Consider the following 11,671-nt stretch of genomic DNA (forward strand, 5'->3'; position numbering starts at 1 on the left):
TTCTCTTTCTCTTTCTCTCCCATTTCTCCACAACTTACTTGCTCCTCTGAGTGGTACCCGACTCTCCAAATGTCTGGGGTCATCTCAGGAGTGGTCTCCAGCATGCGATGTTCCACTCATCCATTAAGGCACTGGGCAGGGTTCACCTCAGGCCTGGTCTGCCCCCACAGGCCTGGACCACACCAGACTGGTGTTCGTTTCAGGCTAGTTCCCTGTCCAGGCCCCAAGGCGCCGCTTTGGTGATTGTCTTTGCCCGACTTCTCACCCAGCCTGCTCCAGTGGCCCCTTGAGAGGGCCATCTGTCTCAGACTCCCTCCCTCCAGGGGCCCATGGTCCCACGCAAGTTTCTTCTGTTCTCGAGCTTGTTCTCCACCCTGTCTAGGCTTGCCTGGCACCAGACTGAAGGTCCTTTCTGGCTAGCTCCTTGTCCAGGCCCCCCTGGTGCCCGACTGGTGGCCATCTCAGGCTTGCTTTCTTCAGGGAATGTGAGGCTACTAATCAATCATTGAGATGTTCACAGGTCAGAACACTAGGCATAGCCATAGCCTCTTTCCTCTCTGCCACCCACTGATGCACATGTGACACAGCAGCCACGCCTGCCATGCCTCTAGGGGCAGGATGTTTTTTCTTGTTAAAAATTTTTATATTTTAAATTATGAGTCAGTCTCTTTCTCTCTCCATTTCTCTCTCTCTCCCCCTCCTTCCTTCCCTCCCTCTCCCCCTCCTTTCCTCCCTTCTTCTCTCTCCCTCCTTTTCCTCCCCCCCACCTCTGTGTAAACATGAGTGCCCCTCTCCCCCAGGAGCTAGAGTAACAAGCAATGGTGAAACACTTGACACAGGTGCTGAAATACAAACTCTGGTTCTCTGGAAGACAGCTCTTAGCTGTTTTCCTATCAAAATTATCTCTCATATCTCCTTGAAACAAGAGCCGCAGTTTATATCAGCTGCTGGAGTCTCTGGAAAAGAGCCCCGTTCCATAATTCTAAACGTATGGATCTCTTCCCTGGTGATGAGCGTGGTGGTCATTCCACTTTCAACTTGACCGAGGGCAGAACAAACAGCTTTCGTGGAGACCCAGCTTTGCTCTTCATCCCTAACCCTGCTCTGAACAGCCTTACCTTCTCACGGTGAATCTGAGAACTTCCTTCCCTTCCCAAGCAGAGAACGCCTGCCTGGATTAGAAAAGTCCAGGATAGAAACTCGACCCTGTCCTGAGCCAGGAGCATTTGCAGTTACACACAGGAAAGGGCTGCGTATCTGCTGACCTGTCTCGAGTACAGAATGTGTGCACTGCCTCTCCAGTTACAGCCCTCCAGGAAGCTCCATGCCTCGGGTACCAGTGCTACGGCCTGCACTGAGCCCTTCAGCTAATCCCCATCTGCCGAGTGGAGATTCTTTATGCATGTGCATCTTTTCCAAAAGCATCCTTCCTGCTGTCTCCTCATGCCTTGCAGACTCACTGGCCTGTTCTCTGGGGTGTAGACAACCAAGGTAGCACCTCCCCCAGCACCACAGGCTGCAGTTTGTCATATTTATTTAAGAGCTGTTTGTGTTTATGATAACTTGCTCTTCTGGATGAAACTCTGCATCCCTTTGGAAAACGCCAAGTCCTGGTGGCCGCAGGCAGGCAGGAGCTTCTGATCCTGGGAATGCTGTGCTTCCAGAGAAGATGTCAAGAAGCTGCCATCGGCATCTCTTGCTCCTTGTGGGGCAGGAGTTTTGCTTTATCTGGGCAGCTCCCAGGAAACCCAGTAGCTGAAGAGTCCTGGACTCATCTTGATCCCTGCTTTCAATGGCTCCAATACTAAAGTCGTGCTTCCTTGGGAAACTCGCCTACAAGTTCTTCTCCCTTTTCCCTGATGGGAAATGCCATGCCAACGGTTAGCCTTCAGCAGATTGGATTCTTCCTGCTGCTCTCCCTCTGAGCTCCTAACACTCATAACTGAGGCTGGTGTCATGGGAACCAAGTCTGTGTATGCACACATGCATGTATGGATACATGCATGTGTGTACAGTCTCGGACCAACCCCTGCCTCAGCGACAGCTAAGAATACAACTCCCATGTGCCTCAGACCCCACAGCAAGGTAGATCTGTTGACTCAGGATTCAGCTTTAAACTATGTCTCTTAGTCACATATAGAGAACCTGTGTCCCCCTTCTGCCAGTTCTTTAAGCCCCGCATCCTGCCGTGCTCTTTCTGAACACTCTGACCAGCCCTATCCAAGGTCTGATTTATAGAGGAAGAAAGTAGCCAAGGTGTACTGAATGTTATGGCTAACTGCTAAGAGGAGAAAAGGGTTAGTATTAAAACTCTAAGGTATATTAAATTTTGACCTATAAAGAGAATTTATCTGCAGTGGAAGATGGGGCCTTAGGACTAGAAACAGTATTGAAACTGCTTATAACAGAGAAGCAAGGAATGCACTCCAACATAATAAAGGCCAGGTAGGACACACTTATAGCCAACATGGTATAAAACGGGGAAAAACTGAAAGCACTTCCTCTAAACGTAGGAACGGACAGGAGTGTGCCCTTAGCCCCCTCTCAGCTTAGTGCATGGGCTCTTAGCTAAAGCAATAAGGCAAGGGGGAGAACTAATCAGTCAAGAGCGGAGACACAAGCCAGGCTGGTCCTGCTGTGATATGGCATGATCCTGTTCTTAGAGATCACAGAGGCTCCACCTGAAAACTTTCAGATCTGATAAAAAAACAAAACAAAACAAAACAAAACAAACAAAAAAACTTTGGCAAAATAGCAGGGCACAAAATTAACATGCAAAAAGTCAGCGGTTTTCCCTATACACATGTAATAAACTTTTAGAGGAAAAAATGGAACAAGTCTATCCCTAGTAACTTCAGAGACAAACAAGCAAGCAATCAGGCAAAGCCAAAGGCGTCGAAGTAAACCCAAGCCAGGAGAGGAAAATGCTTCTAGTATGAAAACAAGACAATGGAGGATGGCGCTTGAAGAAGCACGTGAAGGTGGAGAGAACTCGGGCGCTTACAGATGAGCAGAATTAGTGTGGTTAAGAGGGATCTGCAGTTCAATGAAACTTCTATCAAAGGCCCAATGATATTCTTCACCAAACTGAAAACAACCTGTCCTAAAAGTCCATGTAGTATACAATAGACACCCTCCTCCCAGGATAATCAGAGCAATCCTATGCACAAAGAGTAATGCCAAAAGTATCACAATGCATGCCTTCAAGTCAGAGTACAGGAGCTAGGTGGATGGTCTGTCACGAAAGCATGATAACTTGAGCTCAGATCCTTAGCACCCAGGTTAAAAACTGGCTGCAGTGGTGTGTGTCTGTAACCCAATGCTGTTGAAACAGAAGGATACCTAGGCCTCCTGGCTAGTCAGTCTAGCTGAACTTGTGAACTCTTGGTTACATGAGAGACCTCTGTGTGTGTGTGTGACTGTAGATGGCTCAGTGATAAAAGGTGCTGTTGGCAAGTCTGATGACTTGAGTTCAATCCCTGAGACCCACATGGTGGAACAGAACTGACGTCTACAGGTTGACCTCTCGAGCCTATGTGAGTGCCAAGGCATGAGCACTCCCACACAAACACACGTACACACGCAACAAATTATAATAAAGAATTCCTAATGCCCATCAGTTAAGGTGCCTACTGACAAGCCTGACAATGTGGGTCCAATCTCTGGAACCCAATGGTAGAGGAAGGAGAGAACTGTCTCTTGAAAATTGTTCTCTGACCATCACTTGTGTGACAAGGCACATGCGCAAATACACACGCACGCACAAGCGTCCAGTGCATATGCACACACAAGGATACGACATAAAATAAGTGAATAAATGTAAGAACTTTTAAAAACTAAGAGTGATAAAGGAAGACACTTAGCATCAACCTTTGGCCTCCATGCACATGAGCACGCACACACAAATGTTCTTCACTCCCAAATCATAACAGAACCATAGTAACAGTATAGCATGGAACTGGTCCCCAAATGGACCAAAAGACTTATGGGATTGAATAGCGAACCAAGAAACAAGTACAGCTACAGCTATAGGAAGAAGGAGGAAAGACAATCCCTATGTGTTGTGCTCTACAAAAATCAACCAACGTGGGTTAAAGAGCATAAGGTATGTGCTGGAGAGATGGCTCAACAGTTAAGAGCACTGACTGCTCTTCCGAAGGTCCTGAGTTCAAATCCCAGCAACCGCATGATGGCTCACAGCCATCTGTAATGAGGTCTAACATCCTCTTCTGGTGCATCTGAAGACAGCTACAGTGTACTTACATATAATAATAAATAAATCTTTGGAAAAAAAGAACTTAAGATATGACTGGAAATCACATATTCTAGAGGGGGAAAATGCTAAATTATCTAAAATCACATCAAGAGATGGACATAGGCAGAGGATGTTTTGAAAAGGACTATTGTTGGGAGCAAAATAAAAAGGGAGGCTCTGGGGAAGAACGGAAGGAAAAATATGCCCACGCCCCGCCAGAGTTTCCCTATCTCTGGTCAGTCAGGCATGGGAGGGCTGCTACCTACCCTATCCACTCATCCCTGGGTGGGCATTCCTCTATCCCACTCTTCAGGGGGTGGCCAAGGGGCATCCCTGCCTGTAGCTACTTTGCTAAAGCCACCAGGGTTGCAGGAGAGAGGGAATAGGGGAAGAAGTTCCCAACACTGACCAGAGTGTGCAGCAGAACTTGAAGGAGCAGAGACACTTTATGGTTTAAGAGCTTTATTATAGAAATGCAGGGGAAAGAGAGAAGGTAGAGAGAGAGAGGGGGGGGGCTAGAGAGAAAGAGAAAGAAGAAGACAACGAGATGGGGAAGAGGAGAGAGAAGTGAGAGAGTGAGAGGTAAGAGGACAAAGGAGTAAGAGAGCGAGGTGGGGGCTGAGCACCCCTTTTTATGGTCTTCACTGTTGCTAGGTAACTGGGGAGGAGTTTAGCATAAAGGTCAGAAGCTTGGGCCATTGCTTACATGACTACTGGCCATGCTTCTCTTGTGGGGACTGTGGGAGGTGGTACCTTAGGCAGGGACCGGAGTTCCAGGAGCATGAGGGAATGCCTACCGTGTCATGTAGGTGAATTATGACCATCGGGGTTCAGATCTCAGTTCAACTGGAGAGCAGCCTGCAATTCCCCATAGACTGTGATAGCACAAGAAGTAATACCTTGTTTTGATACATGTGATGCCTAAGATGGAGAAGCTTCAAGTATGGCAAAAGAAGCAATGGACGGGAGATAAGATGAGTCTACAGAGTAGAAGAGAGTCTTGGCCAGTAATTTATATATCTGACAGGGGATTAATACATAGAACATGTAGAGAATTAGGAAAAAAAAAAACTCTACCCAAGCCCATATTTTCGACGAAAGGGAGAGAAAATTGAACAGATAGTTCTCAAAAGGGCAGACAGGAATGGCCAAAAAATTTGTAAAAAGAGTTAGAAGAAGGACTGAAGGAGCTGAAGGGCTTTACAACCCCGTAGGAAGAACAACAATATCAACCAACCAGACCCCGCCCCCAGAGCTCCCAAGGACTGAGCCAACATTCTTGGTCACCAGGGAGGTGCAAATTGAAACTGCGTTTCTATTTCCTGGCAAGATGGTGGACTAGATGCTGCCACCCTATGAGCGAATGAAAGAAAGTCAGAAGAGGAACTCTGCTGTTTCAAATAGAGAGAAGGAATAACTTCCAAAAATGTACAAAGGCAACAGTAGGCTACCTGGAAAGAACAGAGAAAAAGACAATGTGCTGTATCAGAAGACATAGTCCATCCTGAGCAGGGTTGTAACCATGTGGCTTCCAGGTGGCCCCGGAGACAAGAGAATGGCAGCCCCCAGACCCAGTCAGGGTTTTTATTCCTGCATAAACATCATGACCAAGAAGCAAGTTGGGGAGAAAAGGGTTTATTCAGCTTACACTTCCACACTGCTGTTCATCACCAAAGGAAGTCAGGATTGGAACTCACACAGGGCAGGAAGCAGGAGCTGATGCAGAGGCCATGGAGGGATGTTCCTTACTGGCTTGCTTCCCCTGGCTTGCTCAGCTTGCTTTCTTATAGAGCCCAGGACATCAGCCCAGAGATGGCACCACCCACAATGGGCTGGACCCTTCCCACTTGATCACTAATGGAGAAAATGCCTTACAACTGGATTTCATGGAGGCATTTCCTCAAAGGAGGCTTCTTTCTCTGTGATAACTCCATGTCAAGTTGACACACAAAACCAGCCAGTACAGCCCCCCAAACCTCAAATGCAATGCCTGGTTTTAGTGACTGATTTATCCAGCAGATGTGTCATTAGGGAAGAGGAATCCATTATTGTCAGTCTATTTGACCTGAAGGGCAGTGACCAGCCACCACCGTCAAAGAAAACTTATTGCTTAAAACTGAGCTACCCTGAGTCTAAAGACAGGGAATGAGCACACATCCTGGAACCAGACATCGCTGGGAGACACTGTGGAGAGCAGGGGCAGGGAGGGGTACTGGGCTCCATCAGCCCCCTAAAGTGTAGTGGCAGGAATCTTGGCTCAGTCATGAAGTATACAAGTAACCCAGCCTCTAGGGGGCAGGAATCCTTTCTTTTTTTTCTTTTTTCTTATTTATTTATTTTTAATTTATTTACATTTCAAGTCTTATCCCCTTACCCAGTTTTCCTCCCTCCCACAAACCCCCTATTCCATCAACCTTCCCCCTGCTTCTATGAGGGTGTTCCTCCACCCACCCACCCACTCCCATCTCCCCGCCCTTGATTCCCCTACACTGAGGCATCTATCAAGCCTTCATAGGACCAAGGACCTCTCCTCCCATTGATGCATGACAAGGCCCTCCTCTGCTACATATGCAGCTGCAGCCATGTGTACTCCTTGGTTGGTGGTTTAGTCCCTGGGAGTTCTGGGTGGGGGGCTGGTTGGTTGGTGTTGTTCTTCCTATAGGGTTGTAAACCCCTTCAATGCCTTCAGTCCTTTCTCTACCTCCTCCATTGGGGACCCCTCACTCAGTGCAGTGGTTGGCTTCAAGCATCCGACTCTGTATTTGTAAGGCTCTGGCAGGGCCTCTCAGGAGACAGCTATATCAGGATCCTGTCAGCAAGCAGTTCTTAGCATCCACAGTAGTGTTGGAGTTTGGTGACTATATCTGGTCTGTGGATTGTATCTTAGGTATTAGGAACTTTTGGGATAATATCGATTTATCAGTGAGTGCGTACCATGTGTGTTCTTTTGTGATTGGGTTATCTCACTCAGGATATTTTCTAGTTCCATCCATTTGCCTAAGAATTTCATGAATTCATCATTTTTAATAGCAGAGTAGTACTCCATTGTGTAAATGTGCCACTTTTTCTGTATCCATTCCTCTGTGGAAGGACATTTGGGTTCTTTCCAGCTTCTGCTATGAACATAGTGGGGCATGTGTCCTTGTTATATGTTGGAGAATCTTTTGGGTATAGGGGTCAGGCATCCTTAAATGAGAGAGCCCTGGAGTTTGATGAGCTTGAGTCTGGGGTCAGCTGGTATATCAGTCCCTAGACCCAGCTCTTTGCTGTCTGCTGTGTCAGAACTTGAGCGTGTTGAAGCTCCCACAGTCTGGATGGCAGCCATCGCTCTTTTCTCCAGCATACTGGCTAACATTTAGAAGTTCTGACATGACAAAGACAGGCCCTCTGCCTGTGCAGAACTCATTACTGTGGTTGCTCCATATTACCGATGTGTTTGGAACACTTCCATCAGAGTCTAAGCCATACACTGTGGGAGTCTCAGGATGGTGAGAGACCCTGGCCAGCCCACAGATCTCAAGGCAAATGGTGGGCAGCAGAGGCTTCTGTTATTCAAAGAAGGGAAGCTGTTTATGTGAAAACAGCTCTGAAGGACATTAGACTCGTCCAGTGCAGACCTAGCAATGGCACGGGACTCCCGAGTTTCTTTAAAACCACTCATTTCCATACAGTGCTTATGTCACTACTAGTTTCTAGGCCTGTTTAGTGTTTCTCATTTGGCTCTGATCTGTGCTAGGTAAGCTGTATGGCAACGGAGTGTGTTTGGTTTAGAATAGTAGCTTCCCTAGGTTTCCTTGGGCCAAATCCAGGAGGTAGTTTCATCGACCTGCCTTTGGAAGTTACATCACAATAAGTAAAATAAGAGATTGTTTTGAGGGGCTGGTGAGATGGCTCAGTGGGTAAGAGCACCCGACTGCTCTTCCGAAGGTCTGAAGTTCAAATCCCAGCAACCACATGGTGGCTCACAACCACCCGTAATGAGATCTGATGCCCTCTTCTGGTGTGTCTGAAGACAGCTATAGTGTACTTACATATAATAAATAAATAAATAAATAAATAATAATAATAAAAAAAGAGATTGTTTTGCTCATTCTAAGTTGGGAGGGGGCAGGTAGGATGACGCACGCCTTTAAGCCCAGCACTTGGGAGGCAGAGGCTGGTGGGTCTCTGTGAGTTTGAGGACAGCTTGGTCTACATGTGAGTTCCCCCGTTAGCCAGAGTTACATAAATAGAGAGAGATTGTCTTTAAAAAATAGAATCCAAGCTGGGCAGTGGTGGCACATGCCTGTAATCACAGCACTTGGAAGGCAGAGCAGGTGGATTTTTGAGTTTGAGGCCAGCCTGGACTATAGAGTGAGTTCCAGGACAGCCAGGAATGCACAGAGAAACCCTGTCTCAAAAAAAAAAAAAAAAAATCCAAAACAAGTAAAGGCAGAAACTAGAATGATAGAGAATAACAATGGTGGTCCTGATGATTCCCCTATCTAGATAGCATAGCTCGGGACCTAGGTTAACGGAGCTGTCCGGATTCTGTCCCTCTGAGCTGTAGACTTTAGTTGCTGTGAAATATCAACGGTTACTTTAGGCAGAATGTGATTAGAAAGGGCTGGACCAGACACTCTGAAAGCCCTGAGGCCCATATGCTGCTCGCCACAGGGGACTTGCCCTCTTTTCTTCAGTATCTGATCCTCAGCTGATGCAAGCCTGTGATTTATGTCTTCCATTGGACAATAGGGTGTTTGGGCCGCTTGTAGATCTATAAAAGGCAGGGCAGAGTGCTTCCTTTGATGTGTCCCGCCTCGGCCTTGGCCTCTCCATTCCTAGCTAACTTGGTCTTCCCCATGTAGGGCTCTCCATCCCACTCCTAAAAGCTCTAATTTGGGGATCAGAGTCTGAAATAGCCCCAAAGGGATCCTGTTTAGCTTGTCATTCAAATCGCTAAGCCCCTGCCACGGATGGTTTAAAACCCCTCTCACCTTTCATCGAGCTAAGCAGTTCTTTTTTCAAGTCTGACTTGTTTATGAACGGGTGTCCTTCTCTTTATCCACCACAGTCCTGCCCCTCGGACGGGCATTGACAAGAAGGACTAGGGAGTGAAGCAAATGTTCTCCTTAGTCAGTTGTAGAACTGCTAAGGCGCTGAGACTTGCTGGCTTCCATCGTCTGCTCTAAGCGCTAAGGTCAAAATAGCGGTAAGGTTGGGCTGCAACCTGGATCCCGCAATAGTCCCGTGTCAGGCAGTTGCTTAGCTTCTCTTTGCTTCCATATCCCTAGCTGTAAAATGGGGATATTAAAGGTTCCAACCTTGAGAGGACCAGTTACATCATTTTAGACTCTTCAGTTCACATCGGAATAAAATAGAAATTGGAGTCCCCTGCTCATATTTTAAGGCGGCAACATGAGAGCATCACACAAGTAGGGGACCCTTCTGAAAGTGAGCCCGTGTGTCACTGCTCAGTATGATGGCCTTAGTTACAGGATTGTTTTTAAGAACTAAGTGAATTAGTCTTGAAAGCCTTCACAGTAGCTCCTGGCTCGGCAGACTAGAAAATGAGGGTTGACTAGAGTGGGAACCAGGATTGTGAGTAGCTCAGCCTGACAGTGAAGCCAGACTTGGGCTACTTGTGCTGTGCCTCATGGCTCTCCGAATAGCTTACTCACTGACACTCTGATGCCTTTAACCATGTTGATTTTTCCATGACATCAAATGCGAATGCTTTTCTGTATCCGCCCCACCCCCCCAAGAACAGTGGCCATATTTAGTTCATGATTTTTATTAGACTTATTTTATTTTCTTTCTTTTTAAGGATTTCTTTATTTCATGTATGTGGGTATACTGTTGCTGTCTTCAGACACACCAGAAGATGGCATCGGATCTCATTACAGATGATTGTGAGCCACCATGTGGTTGCTGGGATTTGAACTCAGGACCTCTGGAAGAGCAGCCAGTGCTCTTAACCGCTGAGCCATCTCTCCAGCCCTATTTTCTTTATTTACACGACTATTCCACATTAGAATAAACCCACAATGTAACCACTCTGTTACTTAACAGGCCACATTATTCTTTTTATTAAAAAAAATGGTTTATTTATTTAATGTGTATGTGTGTTGGCCTGACTGTATATGTGTGCATCATGGGCAGAGAAATGTCCCTGGAGGCCAGAGGGGGTGTCAGATTCCCTGGACCTGGAGTGACGAGCAGTTGTGAGCTACCATGTGGGTGCCAAGAACCAAACCTGGGTCTGCTGTAAGAACAGCAAGTGCTTTTAGCCACAGGGCCCTTCCTCTAGCACTGTGTGGTTTCTGCTCATTTGAGGCATTGGGTTAAGAGTGAGGCAAATCTTGCCGGGCAGTGGTCGTGCAGGCCTTTAATCCCAGCACTCGGGAGGCGGATTTCTGAGTTCGAGGCCAGCCTGGTCTACAAAGTGAGTTCCAGGACAGCCAGGGCTATACAGAGAAACCCTGTCTCAAAAAAACCCGAAAAACCAAAAAAAAAAAAAAAAAAAAAAAAAAAAGAAGTAAATCTCACTGAGACTTAACTATCAAAATACGGGAGAAAACTTACAAGTGTGAATATTATAGAAAGTATAAATGCCAATGATGCGTGAGTCACCTCAGGTGTTAAATGAGGATGATGCACTAGGCTGAAGTCCGTCTGGCTCCAGCAAGACTGTGATAATCGCTTGTCTGAGCTCTTCCCCACCACTCACGCAAGCACAAGTGGGAAGACTTAGTTTAAAAGAAATTACCATTGTCATGTGCTCTACTGTCTCCTTGGGAGGGGGTTATTTTTAAAAATCTCAGATCAATGGGTGGAAACCATCACTTAAAAACTGTGAAGGGGGCTGGAGAGGTGGCTCAGCGGTTAAGAGTGCCAACTGCTCTTCTGAAGGTCATGAGTTCAAATCCCAGCAACCACGTGATGGTTCTCTATAATGAGACCTGATGCCCTCTTCTGGGGTGTCTGAAGACAGCTACAGTGTACTTACATAAAATAAATCAATAAATCTTAAAAAAGAAAAAAAAAACTGCAAAGGGAGTCTCCTTCATCCGTTCACTTTTTTTTCTTGCGAGAAAATGCTGTTCTTCTTCGTTGTGAATCTCGGAATCCAAATTTGGAGAGAAGAGTCTAACAGCGTGCTAATCTCTGCCAAACACACGTTGAACATTTTGAATGTGTAGCTGATTTTGCCTTACAGGGTGGGAATTGGCTCTAGCTGGTCCAGGAGCTAGAATGTTTTAAAGCATTCACACTTTCATGTACAGGAATGATTTCTTGATACGTAAGAAACTCTTTCCCATGGTACTGAGATGGTAGAGGACAGGGCAGGGCAGATTTGTTTAATTTAAATGGTTTGGGTCAATTTGGAGGCCCGCAAAAATGCCTCTTTCATTCTGAACTGGGGTTTTGCTCATC

At 46.5% G+C, this 11,671-nt stretch overlaps 1 non-coding gene across 1 annotated transcript; it reads right to left on the reverse strand.

Moving 5' to 3' along the window:
- Window positions 1-482: 482 nt before the first annotated feature.
- On the reverse strand, window positions 483-618 carry LOC115029633 (small nucleolar RNA SNORA17). The gene has a single exon (XR_003835198.1). It is a non-coding gene; the product is annotated as a small nucleolar RNA SNORA17 (small nucleolar RNA).
- Between the last annotated feature and the right edge of the window lie 11,053 nt (window positions 619-11,671).

The sequence above is a fragment of the Mus caroli genome, unplaced genomic scaffold (assembly GCF_978045245.1).
Source record: "Mus caroli unplaced genomic scaffold, Mus_caroli_1 scaffold_17, whole genome shotgun sequence".
Classification (NCBI taxonomy): Eukaryota; Metazoa; Chordata; class Mammalia; order Rodentia; family Muridae; genus Mus; species Mus caroli.